This window comes from Microtus pennsylvanicus, chromosome 9, assembly GCF_037038515.1.
Source record: "Microtus pennsylvanicus isolate mMicPen1 chromosome 9, mMicPen1.hap1, whole genome shotgun sequence".
Classification (NCBI taxonomy): domain Eukaryota; kingdom Metazoa; phylum Chordata; class Mammalia; order Rodentia; family Cricetidae; genus Microtus; species Microtus pennsylvanicus.
In genome coordinates this window covers 97,905,868-97,927,780 of record NC_134587.1, presented here as the reverse complement: position 1 = coordinate 97,927,780, position 21,913 = coordinate 97,905,868, and positions in this window count along the sequence as shown.

The following is a 21,913-nucleotide window of genomic DNA, read 5'->3' as shown; positions in this document are numbered from 1 at the left end:
TAGATCTTCAGGAATACATTCAGTATTAGTCTCTCAGGAATCACTTGAGAGAGTATCAGCTAAACATAATAATGTCTGCATGAAAATCTTACTATTGTTCATTTTAACTAAAAGTTTAATAATAAAATGAGAATTATAATTATATAGGCAAATTCTAAGTTTATAAATAAGATAAAGTTGAATAAGTATGAATAGAGGTTCTATTTTATGATGTTTTTAAAATATTCAGTACTGAAGTTGTAATTTGAAAAGTATGTTGCCACTAGGATTCTTAAAATACTAAGTAATAAATAATATTTATAAAACATTTTCTAGTAATTAAAGATAATATGGATCAATTTTGAAGAACAACAGAGGAAAACATTGTTAAAATACAAAACCCCAAATTCTATCCACAGACAGTAACCAACATTATCTGTTAACATTGTCTGCAACATAATTTTCTTTGCATATAATTGCACAGTATACATCAATAAATGATATTACATTAATTATGTGTTTGAGGTCAATTATACATATTAAATTTTGCCCATATTAGGCAATGTCATCATAATAAATCCCACACAGCTTTTATGGAAAAACTTTTGGGTTTTACATTTCAAAATAAATTATGTACACAGTGTCTCTGAAGTAAATATTGCCTTCTCATAATATTTGTGCTTAATGTGATGATATTTTCTGGTGCATGGTGGCTTCAATGCCTTCTCCTTTCTCTTCTGTCACCAGTTGATGGAAATGTTTTGCTTTGCACAACACCTGTAGTCTTTATGCACTAAAAATGTATCATTTTGTGGCTACTCAGAAAGTTTTGTTTTCCTCAGAACTACAGAAATTTCACTCACCTATATCCGTAAATGTATGGGAAAAGACATTCCAGTGATGAGCAGGTAGTGATGCTGCAAATGGATCTGATGTAGCTCCTCACTAATTTGGCAACTGGCACATACAGTAGCAGGAACGGTCCTCATAGGCTCATATGTTTGAATGCATGGTCATTTTGGAATGGAACTATCTGAAAGGGATTAGGAGATATGGCCTTGCTGGTGAAATGCATGGTCATTTTGGAATGGAACTATTTGAAAGGGATTAGGAGATATGGCCTTGCTGGTGAAATGCATGGTCATTTTGGAATGGAACTATTTGAAAGGGATTAGGAGATATGGCCTTGCTGGTGAAATGCATGGTCATTTTGGAATGGAACTATTTGAAAGGGATTAGGAGATATGGCCTTGCTGGTGAAATGCATGATCATTTTGGAATGGAACAATTTAAAGGGATTAGGAGATATGGCCTTGCTGGTGTAGATGTGGCCCTATTGGAGGAAGTGTGTCACTAGGGGTGGGCTTTCGGGTTTTTGAAAACTCAAGGGAGGCCCAGTAGCTCTCCCTCTCTTCTTGCTGCCTCATGATGCAGATGTAGAACTCTCACCTGCTTCTCCAGCACCATGTCTGCCTGCGTGCCACCAAGCCCTCTGCCATGATAATAATGAACAAAATCTCTGAATCTGTAAGCGAGCCCCAATTATGTGCTCTCTTTCATAAGAGTTGCCGTGGACCTTGTGTCTCTTTACAGTTATAGAACACTGACAAAGCCAGGGATGTCATCATAAATTTGGTCATCCACTGGGAGATAGATCTAAGTAAGCAAAGTCTAGATCCGAATATAAGTAATTTATAGTAGGAAGGTAGAAGGAGGAAGAAAAAAGGCTCAGGTGCAGCTAAAGTTATTCTATAGCTGCTACGAAATGAACATAATAATCATTTTAAACATGAAAAACATTGATGTGAGCATTTTTCACAAATATATCATGGAACTTTTGTTTTGTACAGGCTCAAAACATTTTTCTGAAGATGTAATGGAAAAGCTGGTCTTAGTATTGGCAAATCTTTTTGGAAGAAGATATATTCCAGCCAAGTTCCAAAATGCTGACATCAAAGATTATCAATCAAAGGTAAAATCTTCTAATAAAATTTTTAACATGGTACAGAGATTATGCCAGAAATTATTCTGCAGCAATAGGATTTTATGAATATGTGATAATAAATGCATTTTATATACAATTTGTTAGTTTGGGAAATAGTATGATATTTATCTGTAATTCAAAAGTCCATCTGTGGATCTGTTCAAAGGTTACATAAATACATACATACATATGTTAATAGGATGAAGGTATATTCGTGATTTTAATTGATTGCATCCAAATGCAGCATTAATGAAAATGTATAAAAGGCCTGAGAAGAGGACTTGATACAATGCTTGCCATGCAAGCATGAGGATCTGAGTGTGGATTCCCAGTACCTACGTGAAAAGCTATAAATGATGACATATCTTGTAATCACAGAGCTGAAAGGGCAGTGAAATGATCCCTGGAGCTGGCTGGTCCAGACTAGTTTAATTGGAGAGCTTTAGGTATGGTTAGAGACTATGTTTCAAAATGTAAGGTAGAGAGCACCCACACACATATTCATGTTCATATACACACTCACACACAATGTAGGTAATTATACATTTAATCCCCAAAGCCACCCTCATTGTTGAATGTGTGTCCTGAGATATGACTGTATGTCACAGTGTCATCTATGAAAAAGCGTTACAAAGTTGTCTGGGAAACTGTCCCTTGACTTCCAGAGTCTAAATATTACAAACAGCTTTCAAATTTTAATGGTACTATTTTTCTTGGTCATTTTTGAAAAAGTGCATTTGTCTATTTAATCAAAACAGTCATATATATTTCTGTGATATCTTTCATAGCTGTCTTTCTGGTTTCCTTGCTGCCTTGAGTTGACTCTCTCAGGAATATCCATATAAGTTTCTGATGTAGCTCTGATAGCATGGATGACAATAGCAGAAATCTTTTCTTCACAGTTTTTCAAGTTCAGAAGTGTTAAATGAAGATGGTTTTGGGGAAAATGCTTTCTAGGTTGTAGTTTACCATCACAAAACTTAAAAATAAAGAAAAGAAAATCAGAGATACAGCACTTTCATGTGTACAGGTTGAAAAAATAACCCGTGTTAGCACAATAAATACAGTGAGGGTTTCAAAACCTCTCAACCAGGTGAAGTTGACTCCAAACCTGAAAATATGCTCTATCTTCTTTGATCTACATACGTGTCCCTAGATCCTTTGAGATTGCTCATGAGTCCGTTGGCAGTGGAGGATGTGCTTCTGCTCTTACAAGAGCTGTTTTCATTAGGGAGCATCAGAGCAAATTTTATGGGTAGAGCATTTGTTTTTTACAAGTGCAAATAAGAACAAAAACATTTTAGTCTTACTTCAATCAAGAAAGGTAGGAAATATGTTTTATTGAAAATAATAGAGTTATGTGATCTTACATTGTTATAACTTCTCAGTTTTTAAGGAAGGTGTTCTCTGCTCTCTGAAAAACCTTTGGCATTTAGGTGTTCCTTGATGACCTCCCTGAGGACTTCAGTGAGGCCCTGCTTGAGTACAACACACAAGTGACAGAGGACTTTGCTGCTTTTCTGCGAATTGTGTCCCAATTGGCTGATATGAAACAGGAATATCAACTCCCCTTGTCAAAAATTGGTAAGTGTGTGTTCAGTTCCCTGTGGAGCAATTTAGTAATAGTCTTGCCCAAGGACATGTAATATGGACGTTAGGGATGCAGGTCAGTGGTAGGGCTCCAACTCTTACCATTTTTGTCTCAGAAGGCTAGCACTTCAAAAAAGTCAGCTTGCCTTATAATAATTGGGTTCTTTTACAAAAAAATGAAACAAAAAGGAAGTTTGTGATTGACTAAAGGGCAGTGGAGAATGAGACTAAACCAATTAAATCATTTATAAACTGTTTTGATTGAGAGCTGACTTTGGGTCAGTCAATTCTTATGACCACTTTTCAGGAGAGGCTTAATGTTGAATATCGTAGACTGTGGGCAGATTTCCTGACTCTGCTAATTCTTATCTTTGAAATTTGGGAAAGTGATGCCCCAGTCATGTCCTTGCTTTATCCATGGACACTTGAAATAGAGAATAATATTTTTAGTATTATTGAGCTTCAAATGATTGGTTTAAAATGATTAGTGAATGCAAATATCTTGAGCTTTATAAATATATGGGGAAATAGTTTGATTTTTGTTGTTCTTATTTATAACCAATAAATAGAAATCATAAACAGAAAAGGATGGCAGATATAACTTTCTTTGGGGAGAAATGCTGTGGCTCACTGTACTATACCATCTTCAGTTGGGAAAATTCAAGGAAGAGGAGTGTGTATCTTCTTAGACTCTGTAACTGCAGGACAACATGAACAAGAGCAGATAGTAATGGCAGGCACATACTTCTCTGGGCAGATAAGATAGGAGCCGGCAGACATTCTGCCTCAGTGACACACTAGAGCCTACTTGATGATATGACTTGGAATTTTCTAAGAACAGAAATGCATAGTATACATACTCCCATAATCATTTCCAAGCTTACTGATAGTGGACATTAGAATTCCATATTTAGTCTATTACCACAGCACTCTGAACATGCCCAATCTTGTTGGACCTGGAAAGCTAAGCAAGTTGGGCATGATTAGTACCTGGAGAGAATACCATCTGGAAAGATTCTAAGGCCAAGTCTGATTCTGTGGGAGAAAGTTTCTAAAGGTAAGATATTTCCGCCTAGGAGGCCAGCCTCCAGGCAACACAGGGGTTTGAAGGGAAGTCCCAGCATTGGCATGTACTAAGACTTTTATGTGGTCCCTGATAGGTTCAATGACATCTCTTTTCAGCTTGGTTTAATTGTCATACAAGGAAATGAAGTTTGATGCTGTGGTTGTATTTAAAAATGAATCTTCCGTGCCTGGTAGCACCTGCCTTTAATTTCAGCACTCAGAGGCAGGGGATCGCTGGAGGCCAGAGTGGTCAATCTGGTTTACATCGAGAGTTCTTGGTCAGCTGAAGAAACATACTGAGACCTTGTCTCAAACTAACAAAAAAATAAAAGTTCAGTAACAAAAGGGATCTATCTCAGCCTGTTCTGGTCAGAATTCACAGGTAAGGACCGTGAAGACTCTCCACTTGTGTCTCACCTGATGAGCTGCAGGGAAGGAAGGACGGCAGTTTCACCATTTGTCTGTCTGTCTGGAAACTTTGATGTGGATTTGCTTCGTCCAGGAGTTTCAGATAACGTAAGTAAACTGTGATGTTCATTAATCAGTCTCTCGGGGCGTTTGCTCCAGTCTGAGTGGTGTATGATAACAGACTGCTGTCGAGGCTGTGGAACATTAGCACAGAGATGATAAAAAATTGTACTTTCTATTGTAAGAAAAACATTTTTATTAAATAATTAAATTTCACAGCCTGATGACAGATCACAGTTTTCTCTTCCTCCACTCCTCCCATTCCCTCCCTAGCCTCCCCTCTTCCCTCAACAGCCACCCACTTTTTCTCCAGAAAAGTGCGGATTTCTCATGTATTGCAGCCAGTCATGGGATATCAAGAAAAATAATTTTTTAAGAAAAATAATTTTGGGAGCTTTTTATTTCAGATGGATGACTGCTTAGATATGTAGGAGACTGGTAGTTAAATAGTTTGAAAGAACAATATTAATCTTTAAGCATTCTAGTTTCCTTTCCAAAGATGGATTGGATAGCTCATGCCCATCACGTAAGCGGGGATGCTCAGTGTAACTGGAGGTGCTGAGACAGGAGGACTGCTAAAAATTTGACTATTGCATAATGAGCTTCAGGCAGGGCTAGAGTGTGTTCCTGTTTCATGATGAAAGGGGGGCAGAGGAAGAAGAACAAGAGGAATGAGAAGACAAAAGTGAAATAATTCTGCTTTCCAATTATTATGCAATTAACTCAATTTATAAAACGTAACAATCACTTTTGCTTTCTTTTTATATATAGAGTTTCCATGACAATTCAGAGGGATGTTAATACAATAAGAGTAAACTAGAAAGTCTGTATCTTATTGCTGCAAAATCAGAATTAGTTAGAAGAGACTTAGGTGCATACATGAACTCATTCTCACTGACACTCACTGCCCACCGAGTTTTAGAGAGCAGTTTCTGCTTCCATTTCCTCCATTTTGAAGCAGCTGGCGTAGCTGAGCCAGAGTTTCTTTTTTTTTATTTTTTTTATTGAGAAAAAGGAAAAAACAAAGTTTCCCCTTCCTCCCAGCCTCCCATTTCCCTCCCCCTCCTCCTACCTTTCTCCCCCTCCCCCCACTCCTCTCCCCCTCCCTCTCTAGTCCGAAGAGCAGTCAGGGTTCCCTGCCCTGTGGAAAGTCCAAGGTCCTTCCCCCTCCATCCATGTCTAGGAAGGTGAACATCCAAACTGGCTAAGCTCCCACACAGCCAGAACATGAAGTAGGATCAAAACCCCGTGCCATTGTCCTTGGCTTCTCATCAGCCCTCATTGTTCGCCATGTTCAGAGAGTCTGGTTTTATCCCATGCTTTTTCAGTCACAGTCCAGCTGGCTTGGTGAGCTCCCAGTAGATCAGCTCCACTGTCTCAGTGGCTGGGTGCACCCCTCGTGGTCCTGACTTCTTTGCTCATGTTCTCCCTCCTTCTGCTCCTCATTGGGACCTTGGGAGCTCAGTCCAGTGCTCCAGTGTGGGTCTCTGTCTCTATCTCCATCCATCACCAGATGAAGGTTCTATGATGATATGCAAGATATTCGTCAGTATTGCTATAGGATAGGGTCGTTTCAGGTTCCCTATCCTCATCTGCCCAAGGAACTAACTGGGGGCATCGCCTTGGGCTCCTGGGAGTTTCTGAAATGAACAGAGAAAATGACTTATTTGCTCTCTTCCTTTTTAATGCTTTTGCTCTATCCTCTCTCTACTCTTTTTTATTATGGTTGTTGATATGAAAGAGCATTATACTTTTCTAGCTGAATTTTCTTTTGTGAAATGCTTGCCTCCCGCTCTCTGAAACCCATTTGCAAAGTTATTCTCTGAATTGTTAGGAAGACTTTAAAATTTTTCAGTTCTCTTTTATTTCCTAGTCAGTCTTGCTCTATTCCAACAGGACTGGTGGATTTGCCATCAGCATGCTGCGTGTGTGAGGGTCTTCTTCACAGGTGGAGCTAAGTCATGCTCTATGATGCACTGTCTCTGTGTGTGCAGAAGGCACCTGCTCTTTTATCAACAGAGTGTTCTTGAAATGTATTAATGAAGATGAAACGACTCCAAATTCTAAATCGCAAGCATTCTCTCTATATGAATAACAACTCAATAATTCTGTTTCTAGGTTGTTCTGCACACAATTGGTATCGATCACACCCAAGCCCCAGTGCTGTGGCCACACGGATTTGATAGTACAGGAAGAAAAATGCCACTTAGTGCATATGCACTTGACTTTTATAAGCATGGATCTCTTGTGAGATTAGAGAAGGAAAATAGGTATGTTCACTCCTGATAATTCCAAGAAATGGTTAACCCTGCCAAGCATATTACATTTTTACTTCCAGACTGATGGCAAAGATGATGACATACTCTATACTACTTTTATTTCTAGTTTGTCTGCAAAAATTTGGCATTTAGGCCAACTCACTTGACCAAAATATATACTCTAAATGTGTCTTTGTGAATATTCAAATATATCTTTATATTACAGTTCTACTTAGTCATCATTTGGAATTTTAATGACAAATAACAATCTGGTATTGCTTAATGCCTGAGAGAATATAGTGTCTAGTTTGCTTACCTGGTTCTGAGACAGTTATTTTAGCTTGTTGCCAGGGAAATCATTTCTAAAAGTGTAAGCAGGACCAAGCATTACTTGAGTCACTCTGCACACAACTGCTGTGGTCACAAAAGTTGGACAGTCCTGGAAGAAGACTGTCACTTAACACGTATGCACTTGGCTTCTCCAGGTATGAATCCTTTAGGAGGTTTGACCAGGTCAATAGGTATCTTCTCTCTTGATAAATTAAAGAAATAGTCTGGCCAAGCATTTCAAATATTCACTTCCAGGAAAATATTCACTCAGGAAAATGTCCATGAGCAGAGATGTATTTGTCCAAGTGCTAAACACATACATCTAGAGGCAAATACACTAAGGAATTAAACATAGAGTTGACATGAAAATATGAGCAATCTGCTGGGCAGTGCTGGCTCACACCTTTAATCCCAGCACTTGGGAGGCAAAGGTAGGCGGATCTCAAAAGGCAGAGGCAGGCAGATCTCTGTGAGTTTGAGGCCATCCTGGTCTACAGAGTGGGTTCCAGGACAGCCAGACTTGTTACACAGAGAAACTCTGTCTTGAAAAACCAAAAGTGAACAAATAAATAAAAATTTAAAAATTGAGCAATTTTTATTCAGTTATAAAAAGTTTTGATAGTCCTCAGAAACTTGGAACATTATTGTTTATTAATGCCAATTTATTCTTGTGAATAAAGTAGCTGTTGCATTAGTATATAAATTTGTTTGTTTTAAAAACTTATTCATTGATATTTTCATAATTGTATATAAAACAACACGACTACACTCCCATCCACATTCTTGTATCTCTTCCTAGTTGTACCATTTTACTCCAGCAAATCATCCTCCCATTTTGAGTCTTTGAATTTTGTTTTCTTTCATTTGTGACCCATTGAGTTATATGAGGACTGCCTGCATCAGTGTGGGGCATAGGAACCCACCAGTGACTATAATTCTGAAGAAAACGATTCTTTCTTTTTCAGCTCACAGGGCCTTGGTTGTTCTATGATCCCACTTCTCATCCATGCCTGATGTTAGTGGTCCCTCTCTCCACACCTGATGTTAGTGGTCCCTCTCTCATCCATGCCTGATGTTAGTGGTCCTTCTCTCATCCACACCTGATGTTAGTGGTCCCTCTCTCATCCATGCCTGATGTTAGTGGTCCCTCTCTCATCCACACCTGATGTTAGTGGTCCCTCTCTCATCCATGCCTGATGTTAGTGGTCCCTCTCTCATCCATGCCTGATGTTAGTGGTCCCTCTCTCATCCATGTTTGCATGTTAGTGGTCCCTCTCTCATCCATGTTTGCATGTTAGTGGTCCCTCTCTCATCGACACCTGATGTTAGTGGTCCCTCTCTCATCCACACCTGATGTTAGTGGTCCCTCTCTCATCCACACCTGATGTTAGTGGTCCCTCTCTCATCCATGCCTGATGTTAGTGGTCCCTCTCTCATCCATGCCTGATGTTAGTGGTCCCTCTCTCATCCATGTTTGCATGTTAGTGGTCCCTCTCTCATCCATGTTTGCATGTTAGTGGTCCCTCTCTCATCGACACCTGACGTTAGTGGTCCCTCTCTCATCGACACCTGATGTTAGTGGTCCTTCTCTCATCCACACCTGATGTTAGTGGTCCCTCTCTCATCCACACCTGACGTTAGTGGTCCCTCTCTCATCGACACCTGATGTTAGTGGTCCCTCTCTCATCCATGCCTGACGTTAGTGGTCCCTCTCTCATCCATGCCTGATGTTAGTGGTCCCTCTCTCATCCATGCCTGATGTTAGTGGTCCTTCTCTCATCCATGCCTGATGTTAGTGGTCCTTCACTCATCCATGCCTGATGTTAGTGGTCCTTCACTCATCCATGCCTGATGTTAGCGGTCCCTCTCTCATCCATGTTTGCATGTTAGTGGTCCCTCTCTCATCCACACCTGACGTTAGTGGTCCCTCTCTCATCCATGCCTGATGTTAGTGGTCCCTCTCTCATCCATGCCTGATGTTAGTGGTCCCTCTCTCATCCATGCCTGATGTTAGTGGTCCCTCTCTCATCCATGCCTGATGTTAGTGGTCCCTCTCTCATCCATGACTGATGTTAGTGGTCCCTCTCTCATCCATGCCTGATGTTAGTGGTCCCTCTCTCATCCATGCCTGATGTTAGTGGTCCCTCTCTCATCCCCACCTGATGTTAGTGGTCCCTCTCTCATCCACACCTGATGTTAGTGGTCCCTCTCTCATCCATGCCTGATGTTAGTGGTCCCTCTCTCATCCATGTTTGCATGTTAGTGGTCCTTCTCTCATCCACACCTGATGTTAGTGGTCCCTCTCTCATCGACACCTGATGTTAGTGGTCCTTCTCTCATCCATGCCTGACGTTAGTAGTCCCTCTCTCATCCATGCCTGATGTTAGTGGTCCCTCTCTCATCCATCCCTGACGTTAGTAGTCCCTCTCTCATCCATGCCTGATGTTAGTGGTCCCTCTCTCATCCATGCCTGATGTTAGTGGTCCCTCTCTCATCCATGCCTGATGTTAGTGGTCCCTCTCTCATCCATGCCTGATGTTAGTGGTCCCTCTCTCATCCATACCTGACGTTAGTGGTCCCTCTCTCATCCCCACCTGATGTTAGTGGTCCCTCTCTCATCCCCACCTGATGTTAGTGGTCCCTCTCTCATCCATACCTGACGTTAGTGGTCCCGCTCTCATCCATGCCTGACGATAGTGGTCCCTCTCTCATGCATGCCTGATGTTAGTGGTCCCTCTCTCATCCACACCTGATGTTAGTGGTCCCTCTCTCATCCATGTTTGCATGTTAGTGGTCCCTCTCTCATCCACACCTGATGTTAGTGGTCCCTCTCTCATCCATGCCTGACGTTAGTGGTCCCTCTCTCATCCATGTTTGCATGTTAGTGGTCCCTCTCTCATCCATGTTTGCATGTTAGTGGTCCCTCTCTCATCCATGCCTGATGTTAGTGGTCCCTCTCTCATCCACACCTGATGTTAGTGGTCCCTCTCTCATCCATGTTTGCATGTTAGTGGTCCCTCTCTTGCACAGACCCTGTGCTGGTGACCTCAGCTGCTGGGAGTCATGAATCACGCCATGCCTTGAAGCTGGCATTTCAAAGCACTCCCCTCACTTTCCGCTCTTAGTTCTTCTTGTCTCCTCTTCTGTGATGTCCTGCCTTGGTGAGGTGACATAGATGTCCCAAATAGGTATTAGTGCTCACAATCACTTATTCTCTGCACTTTGACCAATTGTGAGCCTCCACTGGAAAATAACAAAACCAACACCAAAAACTGTAAGCAAAGGCTGAGTTTTTTCTTTTGTCTCATGTGCTGTGGCAGGGTCCCAAATAAATGCACAAAAACTTGTACTAATTACAGAATGCTTAGCCTATTTTTCAGCTTTATTACTAATTAGATTTTACAATTTAAATTAACCCATTTTTAAAACCCAGGAGGCAGACCCCAAACTCTCAAGCATCGATCCTGCCCTAACTTCCCAAGTTGCTGATATTATAGACATCAGTCACCGTACCTGGCCAAATAAACCTATTTCTATTAATCTACATTTTGACATATGGCTTAATGGCATTGTCTATTTTCTAACATGTCTGGTTCCTCTGGTTGCTGGCTCACCTCTTTCCAGATCCAGCCCTTCTTTCTCCCTGTATCTCTGTTCGACTTTCCTGCCTAGCCTGATTCTGCTTGGCAATAGGCCAATTAAGCATCATCATCATCATCATCATCATCATAATTTTGTTTTGTTTTCTGAGACAGGTACTAACTGTCCTAGAACAAGCTCTTATAGACCAGACTAGCCTCAAAATCATGGAGACCTGCTTTGCCTTTGCTTCCCAAGTGCTGGGATTAAAGGTGTGCACCACCACCTGGCTAATTTAGCATTATTATTAACCAATGAGTGAAATACATAGTCACAGCATACAAAAAGATTATCCCACAGCAAAAACCAACAAAGCAACCAAACAAACAAAAATTCCATTTCTGTGATCATGTCCAAGATATAGGCCTAATTTATGGGTGTAAAAATTCAGAGCAAATATTTTTTGTCATTAATTTCAGTTTTATGTTACTTAGGATACATCAAGGGAGAGCTTATGATCTGCTGAAATATTTTTCCTCCACCATTAAATCTATCAGGTATGTTACATGTTGAAATATTGCTTTCATGTTTTTCAGAAATTTAATTGTAATTTAAAAATATTGAGATTCTTGTCATGAACCAGGTATGGAAAAGTATAGGGAGACTGTTACATACTTTTTATTTCCACTTCCCAGAGGGTTTATAGAATCATCCTATGCACAACCTTTTGGTTATGTTCTGTAATATAATTAATTTCATAGTACTTTGGAGATTAAGTTCTATCTAGAGAGAGTCTCACTCTCAGGCACTAACACTAACAGGAGACTAGTCCAGCGCATCGTTGATACCACATCCTGATATTCCCAGTGTTCTCAATTGCAAAATCTTGTTAAACATATATGTTTCTGTTGTACCATCAGTTCTCCAGGATATATCATGTGCTTGCTCTTGAATATCTTGCTACAACCTATATTTTTCTACGTGGTTTGTCTGACTGTCAGTGCATAGCCACTTCCTATTTTGATCTGCAACAAAGCCCACTTAACCACAACCAATCTTAAACTCTATATGAGCACCCCATCTTTGGGCTCCATTAGCCAAATAACGTCACCTAATTAAATGACCATCATCCTAGTCCCTCAGGTCTAAATGTATTTCAACACTATGATAAATGTTCTTTATTTTGTCACAGGTATATTCAAAATATCATAAATCTTACTATTATTGCATCCTTAATAAGCAATCATTTGTTTTATTTCTTTGATCAGAGCTGAACTATATGTAACTTTTATATACACAGTGTGAAATTGAGGCATGCAAGAGCAGAGGGAATAGCTTTGTTCATTTAAGCAGTGGTTCTCAACCTGCCGAATGCTGTGACCCTGTATAGCAATTTCTCATGGTGTGGTGACCCCTAAACACACAATTATTTCATTGCTAGTTCATAACTGTGATTTTGCTACTATTTGAGTTCAATGTAAATATCTGATATATAGGATATCTGATATGTGACCTCCAAATGGGTCATGACCCACAGGTTGAGAACCACTGATCTGTAGCATTTGTAGATGATAGTTATCCAAAGCATAATCTTGAGAGCAACCCAGAAGCCTCCAGAGATACTAGAGTTGAGTGCAAAGCCAGGCTGAAAAATAAAACATTAATTCACTCATTCATGTAACCAATCTCATGTTGTTGTATCATTGTTTTGAGACACTTTTAAACATTTCAGGAGCAAGGATATTTTAAGTCTACTTCCACCTTTACAGTCCTTGTATTAGTTACTTTTCTGTTGCTGTGATAAGACACTGTGAACAAGGCGACTTACAGAAGAAAGACTTAGTTTAGTTTATGGTTCCTGAGAAATCTGAGTCTGATTCAGGAAGATAATTTGGTGTTACATTTTAGAATTAGGTCTGCATATTTTGAGCATCATGGACACAGAGCAGTGAATGTGAGGGTGGCGTAGATCTACAGTCTTTCTGTGTGGTGGAGATGTGTCAGATTGTCTCAGAGTGTGCAACAGTGAGGGTGGTCAGAAATGAATGAAGGTCTGAACTAAGGAAACAGAGTAATGATACGGGATGTTAACTCCACAAATACTTGTAACTGAAACATTGATACTGAAGTTCATATACTGGGTAAAGATGACCAAGGTTTAAATTATGAATCTCTCTCTTTCTTTCCCTCTGTCTCTTTCACACACACACACACACACACACACACACACACACACACACACACACACACACACAGTACATTATGAAAGTGACATTTGTGATTATGTACAAAAATAGTTAGAATTTATTTATGTAGTGGATATCAGAGGACATCATCACAGTGATTAGTCTGTAACTGAGGAGAACTAAATTAATGTTGCTGATAAAGATTTCAGTTTGTTGATGAGTAAAGACCCAGGAAAGATGGATCTCTAGTAAGGGCAAAATATTAAACAAAGAAAGGCAAATTAAGATATCAGATTGGGATTTATTTCTGCCAAGGCTACTCTCTGAACTGTTAAGTTCTGTGTTTCTTCTTCCTTTCTTTACACCATTGTAACAGTTTCTTAATGCTGATGTAGCAAGCTGTCACTTAATGATATAAACCTACTTAAATCTTACCATTCTGGAGGTCAAAAGTCGAAAGTGTGTTCCACTGGGTAAAACTGGGATTCTGGACACTCTGGTGGAAAACCTTGGCTCATTCCCAACCTTTAGGGCTTGTCTGCATCATTTTAGGGGTTCCCTGCTCACTATTTGCTTATGGCTTTGAGGTCAGGGATGTTCAGTGGAGAGAGCTGAGACTGTGTATCACGTGTCCACATTCCACCCCTCTGACATCAGTTCTCACTTTCCTCACACCGTGAGCACTCTGGAGAAGTCCATTGGCTCCACCTAGAGGACCCAGAATAACCCCCTGCATTCAAGATTAACTATTACCTGTGGCCTCTTCTGTGATGGTAATTCTGCATTGACATGGAGCCTAACATGGTTCCAGGTTTCTGGGGATTTAGGTGAGCACATCTGGATTAGATGAGGACCATTATTCTATTGGCCGTGTCCTGCTTTCTTTCTTTTTCTCACCTACCTAGAAAAAGAAAGGAAGCTTTTCTTCTCTGTCAAGGATTACAATTTTTTCTTGACACAGTACAGAAAAAAAATGCATCAGAAAACAACAAAAACTCCACAAAGTATGTCCATAAGATAAACAGTGAAAAGAGAAGAATTTTTTTCTTGTACTATTTAAGGGAGCAGGGATCCACAAACATAGAATTTGGTAGCCTCTCAATTGTCCTTTGTAATGAAGACACTGCACAGAACCCCTTCTCTTATTTTTCTATTTCTTTTTTGTTTTGTACATACATAAATTGGTTAATGGATTTGTTTCTTATCAGTATTCTATATAATTTGCTAATATTGTTTCATCACTTTACATGACAGCCTTTTTTATAATACTCATGACACTTAGTTGACTAATAGTCTACATATATATATATATATATATTCTTCTATTTGCAGTATCTCCTTACGTGAACTGTGTGAAAATGAAGAAGACAACGTTGTTTCAGCATTTGAACAATTGTCTGAGTCCTTTCATGAGAAGTTTGAAAAAGTGTGAAAAGAAAAACTATGTAAATCACCTAAAATATCACCATAGAAGCTTTGGAAGTTGTATATTTTTTATTCTTATGTTTTGATCAGACAATCATACACAATGAAATGGAATGAGCAAGCTACTTGGCTGTACTCTGAGCACCCTTGGCTGTACCACTTGGTGTGCCTAAGTTGTGGTTTGTATAAGTGATTGTCTAAAAATGCTTATGTCTCCAAATTATAGATGATTGAATGAGAAAATGAAGGATTTACATATATATGTTTGAGGAATTTTTTATACTCTACAAGATACAAACAAAAATGGTATTGAAATATTTTCACTGTTAATAGATGTAAAAGTTTATTGAAACTAGAAAAGCAATAATTGCAATATCCTGAAAATGTAATATATTCTCCTAATAAATATAAAATGATTATACTGCTTAGAGAACTAGCTGTTGAAATAGTAAATCTTATTAAATAAGCTGCTTGTAAAAAATTATTTTTATTTATTTTTGTAAAGCTTTAAAAGAAACAAGTAGCTAATATTTTGCTCCTTTTTATTTGTATATACATGATTGTTGAAATAATTACCTCATTGGTTTCATTTGTGTGAAACATATTCAACTAGTAATTCACTTGCATGGTACCATTCATTCTCTAGAATTATTTACATAGGATCATTCTGTAATTGAGGCTGTAGCCTGAATTCTCATCTCTAGAATCTATTTGAAACCCTCAATTCGAATTTACAACACCAAATCCTTAAAATAAAGGATGAGTCTTTTCTGTTACTCAGGCATTTCACTGAACGATGCTCTTTTTGGTGGCATCATAAGTAGATCGTAGTGATTTTTTAACAAAAAACTGTTATTGTTCATTTATTCCTGAAGCAAAATAAAATTCTAATTACTGAAAATGATGTAGCATTTCATGAGCAATGTTTGAATCTCTGCCTTGGTGGTGGTGGTGTGGGATGCAGTCTAAACTCCTTTCATTCTTTAAATGTTACAGCAGTGCTGTAAACAGAGACATTTAGGATCCTGCCTAGCATTTCCTAATTGCTACCCGATGGAAAGTTACACAATGTGAAATTGATTGTTATGTTATTTGTAACTCAATGCTTGTACTTAGGAGTCCAGATGGGAAAATAATCATCCACCCCTATATGCCAAATCTAACCTGGCTTCTAGAGTTTTAGAAGAGTGAGCTCATTTTTGCCATCTGGGGTCTTCTTAAAAGTGCAGGATTATTTATATGTAACATCTTTGAAGTGCGTCCCCTGGGAGTGGGAGTAGACTGCTTCTTTAGTCTTTAGCGGAATCTAAAGAGAAAGCAGGAACAGTTTCACAAAAGTGAATTTAGGAGAAACACATCGGCAAAAAGGTGGCGCTCAGAAAAACCAATAAAAACTATGAACTAGGAAGATATTTTCCTAGAATCCTTTAGAACAACGTAGAGTTTATGATGATTCTCTGGACCCCAGATAAGATTTAAAACCAGGCAATGAGAGGAATAGGTATCTTGGGCCATGATACTTAGCCCTCAAATTTGGCAGGTTTCACACATGGAAAAATGTCCCAGACATAAGTGAGTTCTACGTTGGAGAAAGTGAGTTCAAGGTAGACAAGCTTTACCCTGTCTCTTAAGTTTCTTTCATGGAGTTTAAACCTACCTCTCTCCACAGAAGCAGAGTATGGGTCTGCATTGTTCTAGGCAAATAAAGTTTGGGTATGAGTCTAAAAGCAATAAGACATGAAGTTGACAAGATCAAGCTTTATCAAACTTTAAATTTCTGCATAGTAAACAACCAACAGAAGTAGAGAAAAACCCTAAAAAAGGGGGGTAAAAAGAAGAATATGCAAGGAACTAAAAAAAATCCCTAAACAGAGAAAAAACTCAAGCAATCACAGAAAATAAACAAAGACATCAATAGGCAGTTTTCAAATGTGTAAAGATAGAGGAAAATTTACTCAACTCCAGTAATAACTAAGGAAAGGAAAACTAGAAAGAATTACATTAAAATATATCCTCTCCATTGACTGCGCCAAAAATGGCAGAAATAAGATGAAATACTATAGACACCTCATAGAAAAAGGAACTTGTGCATTTTAGGTAAGAATGTTAATTAATGCAGCTATTTTGAAAAATAACATAGATGTTTCTCAATATATATGAGACTGAGATACATCATTTCCAGATTCCACTGCTGGAAAGTTAGAGACATCTGTAACTGTAGGCCGCTTGTAGCATTCCTAACAATAAGCCAAATGTAGAGTATAATTATAAGTGTTGGGTAAATGAGTGGTTACAGAAGAGAGAGAGAGAGAGAGAGAGAGAGAGAGAGAGAGAGAGAGAGAGAGAGAGAGAGAGAGAGAGAGTGTATGTGTGTGTATGTGTGTGTATGTGTGTGTATGTGTGTGTGTATGTGTGTGTGTATGTGTGTGTATGTGTGTGTGTGTATGTGTGTGTATGTGTGTGTGTATGTGTGTGTGTATGTGTGTGTGTATGTGTGTGTATGTGTGTGTATGTGTGTGTATGTGTGTGTGTGTCCATAATAGAGTGCTATCCAGTGACCAAAATGTGAAATTATGTCAACAGCAGAAATATGACTAAATTGGAGTACAGTGTGTAAAATTAAATAGGACACACACAGAAAGACAATGCACACAGAAGTAGGAGGAGCTATGGAAATAAAGTAACAGTAAAATGGTGGCTATTAAAGGCTGGGAAGAGTCTTGAGTGTTGAGTAGAAAATGGATGGGACAAGTAGAAGGGAGCAGTTGTTTGGAGAAATACTTTCTCACGCTCTATAACACAGCAAGATGATTTAGGGATGTCAATTAATTACACATTTCAAAATAGCAAATAAAATGTTATATCTCTCTACTGCAACAAAATGATAAATATTTGTTGTTGGATGTACCAGTTGTCCCAATCTGATAGTGGTACATTGCAGTGAAATGTTACAGTGTATTCCTTGTATATCTCCATGTGTCCATTAAAGTAATAAAAAACACACCCAAAATATCAGTGACATTGCTTTTTCTGAAAGTATGTTTATTTTACTGAGTGGGGGTAGCGATTGCCTTTAATCTCAACATTAGGGAGTCTGAGGCAGGCAGAGCTCTGTGAGTTCAAGGCCAACCTGTTCTACAAAAGGAGAGGCTACAAAGCAACAGAGAAACCCTGTTTTGGTACAAAGAAAAGAGAGAGGGGGGGAGGGAGGGAGAGAAGGAGGGAGGGGAAGGAAGGAAGGAAGAAGGGAAGGAAGGAAAGAAAGGCAGAAAGAAAACATATATTTATTTTTATTTTATGTGTATGATTATCTGCCTGACAGTTTGTATGTGTGTTATGTCATCTCACAAATCAGGAGAGAGTAGGTTTCAGTGAAGACAAACTATTATGACCTGTATCTATGAAGATGCTCAGAGGAAACCCATCACCTTGTATCCTAAGCTAAAATTTTAATTTGAAAAAAAGGGGAGATAGGAACAATCAATTATATTAAACCTGTATACTTTTACCAATATTTAAAAAATGAATTCTTTTTTTTTCGTTATGAAGCTCCAACTTCCCTTATAATCATCTTCTTTCTTCATTCTGGAAATTGTTTTCCATTCATCATTTTATTCTTCCTCCATTGGATGACTTTTTTGTTTTATCTTCATAGTTAAAGAGTATTTACCAGTTGGTATGTTGTCATAGCCATGAGAGACCTTGTCTCAACGCAATGAGAAGGAGAGTGATAGATGAATCCCCTCAACATCTGCTCTGACGTCAGCGTGGGCTGGCATGCGTACATACATGCAACACACACACACACACACACATTCTCTCTCTCTCTTACATATACACATTGACTCACTCTATCTCCCCCCCCACACACACATTCTCTCTCTCTCTTACATATACACATTGACTCACTCTATCTCCCACACACACACACATTCTCTCTCTCTCTTACATATACACATTGACTCACTCTATCTCTCTCTCACACACACACACACACACACACATTCTCTCTCTCTCTCTTACATATACACATTGACTCACTCTATCTCCCACACACATACACACTCACATACACACTCTCACTCTCTCTCACACAAATCTCATGCACACTTTTTCTCACATACACAGAGTCACTCATTCTCTCTGTACACAGTTATACTCAGAAAAAGAAACTCAAACAACCTTGATGGTCTTTGACTCTAACTTGAAAACACAAAGATAAAAGTCTATGAGATATCCATTATCTGTCATGGAGGTACACTTTTTAAGATATGTTCTTCAGTGTTTGCTGTTTGTTATTTTGTTGATCTTTGTCATTTTGTGGGATAAGATAGACTCTCAAAGTTGTTTTTTTATTTCGCTAATTGCTATTGATAATAAGCATAAATTGAGATATTTCTTAACCATTATTATTTTTTCTTTTGAGAACTTTCTTTAGAACCCAAGCCCAGTATTTGTGTTGTTTTCTGTGTGCCTGTGTGTGTGTGTTTTGTTTTGGCTGTTTTTAAATTATTAATATATTCTATATGTTGATGTGGGATTCCCCTATGTATGTTGTGAATATGTTTTATTGCCATTGGCTAATAAAGAATCTGCTTTGACCCATGGCAGGGCAGAATAGAGCTAGGTGGGAAAAGTAAACTGCACGCAGGGAGAAAGAAGACAGAGTCACACAGATGCCATGTACCTGCCGATAGACAAAAATGCCAGAACCTTACCAGTTGGCCACAGCCTCTTGGTGATACATAAATTAATATAAATGGGTTAATTTAAGATGGAAAAGTTAGCTAGAAAGATGCATGAGCCACAGGCCAAACAGCGTTATAATTAATGATATAATAATTGTGTGATTATTGGGTCTGGGTGGCCAGGAAACCAACGTACCGTCTCCTTCTACAATATATTAAACCTCTATAATATGGGCAGCTAGCAAAGGTTCTTTCTCACTCTGTGTGCTTCTTTATTCAGTGACTGTTACTTTAGCTATATAGAATCTTCTTAGTTTCAGGGAGTCTCACCTATTGATTGCTGGTCTCAATTCTTCGGTAAATGGGGTCCGATTAAGAAATTCCATTCTTATACTCACATTATGTAGAGTACAGCCTATATTTTCTTCTAATACTTTCAGGTTTCACATTTAGGTCTTTGAGACACTCGAAATTAGTGCTGGATGATAGAAGCAGGTCTAACTTCATTATACATGTGGGCATCTGGTTTCCCAGAACCATTTGTTGAAGATGTTATCTTGTCTTTAATGTATGTTTTTGGCAACTTGATTGGATAGCTATAGCATACATATGTGTAGTTATGTTTGGGTCTTTGTTCTATTCCATTGGCTTTCATGTCTATTTTGGGGTCTGCACCATATTTGCTTTTATTACTCTGGTTCTAATGTCTGGAAGCCTAGAATGTCAGTCTGTCTAATATAGCTCTTTTTGTTAAGGGTTATTTTAGGTATTTGGGGTCCATTGTTGTTCCATGTGAATTTTAGGATAATTTTTGTATTAATGCGAAGAATGTCAGATTTTCACTGAAACTGCATTGAATCTGCAAAGGGCTTTTGGTTAGAATAGTCATTTCTGTAGCTTCAGTTCTACCAATCAATAAGCACGGAATGTCCTTTCATTTTCTAGTGTTCTTTCAAAATTCCTTCAAAAATTTAAAATTTTTATTGTGTAAATATTTCACATATTTGGTTAGATTTATTACTAGACATTTCCTTTTTGAGATTATATCGATGGAAATGTGCCCATGATCTCTTTCTCTGTATGTTTGTTGTAGGCATATAGAAAATCTATCTGTGTATAGGTATAAAATCTGCAGGAAGAAAACATAGGAAGTACCATATAGAATACAGGTGTAGGAAAGGAGTTTCTGAACGGGACCCCATTTGCCCCAGAATTGAGGTCAACAATCCAAAAGTGGGACTTCATAAACCTAAAACTCTTCTGCACAGCTAAAGAACACAATCAATTGAGTGAAGAGGAAGGCCATGTTGATTGAAAACTGATCTAGCCACCCCAGAAATCAGTTTGAGGGACCCCTGAAACTACAAATAATTCTTCCACCTGAGCTAGCTTTAGGACATCTCAGTATATGCCAAAGAACTCTACAGTGCACCCCAGAGTTATTGCTTAGCCATGTTCATTGCTACAATATTGGCAACAGTCAGAAATGGAAACAGCCTAAATGACTTTTAACTGATTTGCAGACAATGAAAACTTGTATGTGTTTATTATGAAATACTATCCATCTTCATAAAAGTTGAAATTACATAATTTGTAGATAAATAGATGAAATTAGAAAGGATCATATTGAGTGAGATAACCAAGACCCAGAAAGACAAATATCATCTGTTGTTCCTACCTTCAAATTTTTATATACAAGTGTGGACCTCACCCTTCCAAAAGAAATATCTTTGCAACAGAGACTCTTACAGAAAATCACAGCCTATCAAAATACAGGAATTAGTGATTATATCCACACAGGCTCAACTGATACAACACACTTCCTGCATCTGAGTCTCTGAGATCCTTATAGGAGATGAACAGAAAGATTGTAAGACTCAGAAGATCAGGATGTTTGCTGTTGGATTGTCTCTTAGAAATGTCGGAAGATACATACATGAAGTCGCATCAACATGCTTGCCTAAAAGGATATGAACAGAAAGAACACAAGTGGACATGTTACCATGAAAGGAGACAATCTCATGAGGCCACAACCCTAGAAAAAAGTGTAGACAACTAATTAATGTTGAGAATAGTAGAAATAGGCTTCCTCTGGGAAGAGCTTTCCAGCTGACCATCCAAAGCCAAAAGGTTAGCCTTCATTTCATATATCTGCAAGTAACATTGTATAGACTGAGTAGACTGTATTCATGATTTTTGCACACAAACACAACAACAACAATTAAAGAAAAAGAGGACATGAGTTTGAAAGACAGCCTGATAGGAAATGTGCTATAGTACATGTGCCCAACTATCCTTCCTCCAAAAATGGAAGAAAGAACTTTTTAAAAGCATTTTAATTATCTTACTGGAGTGCATTAG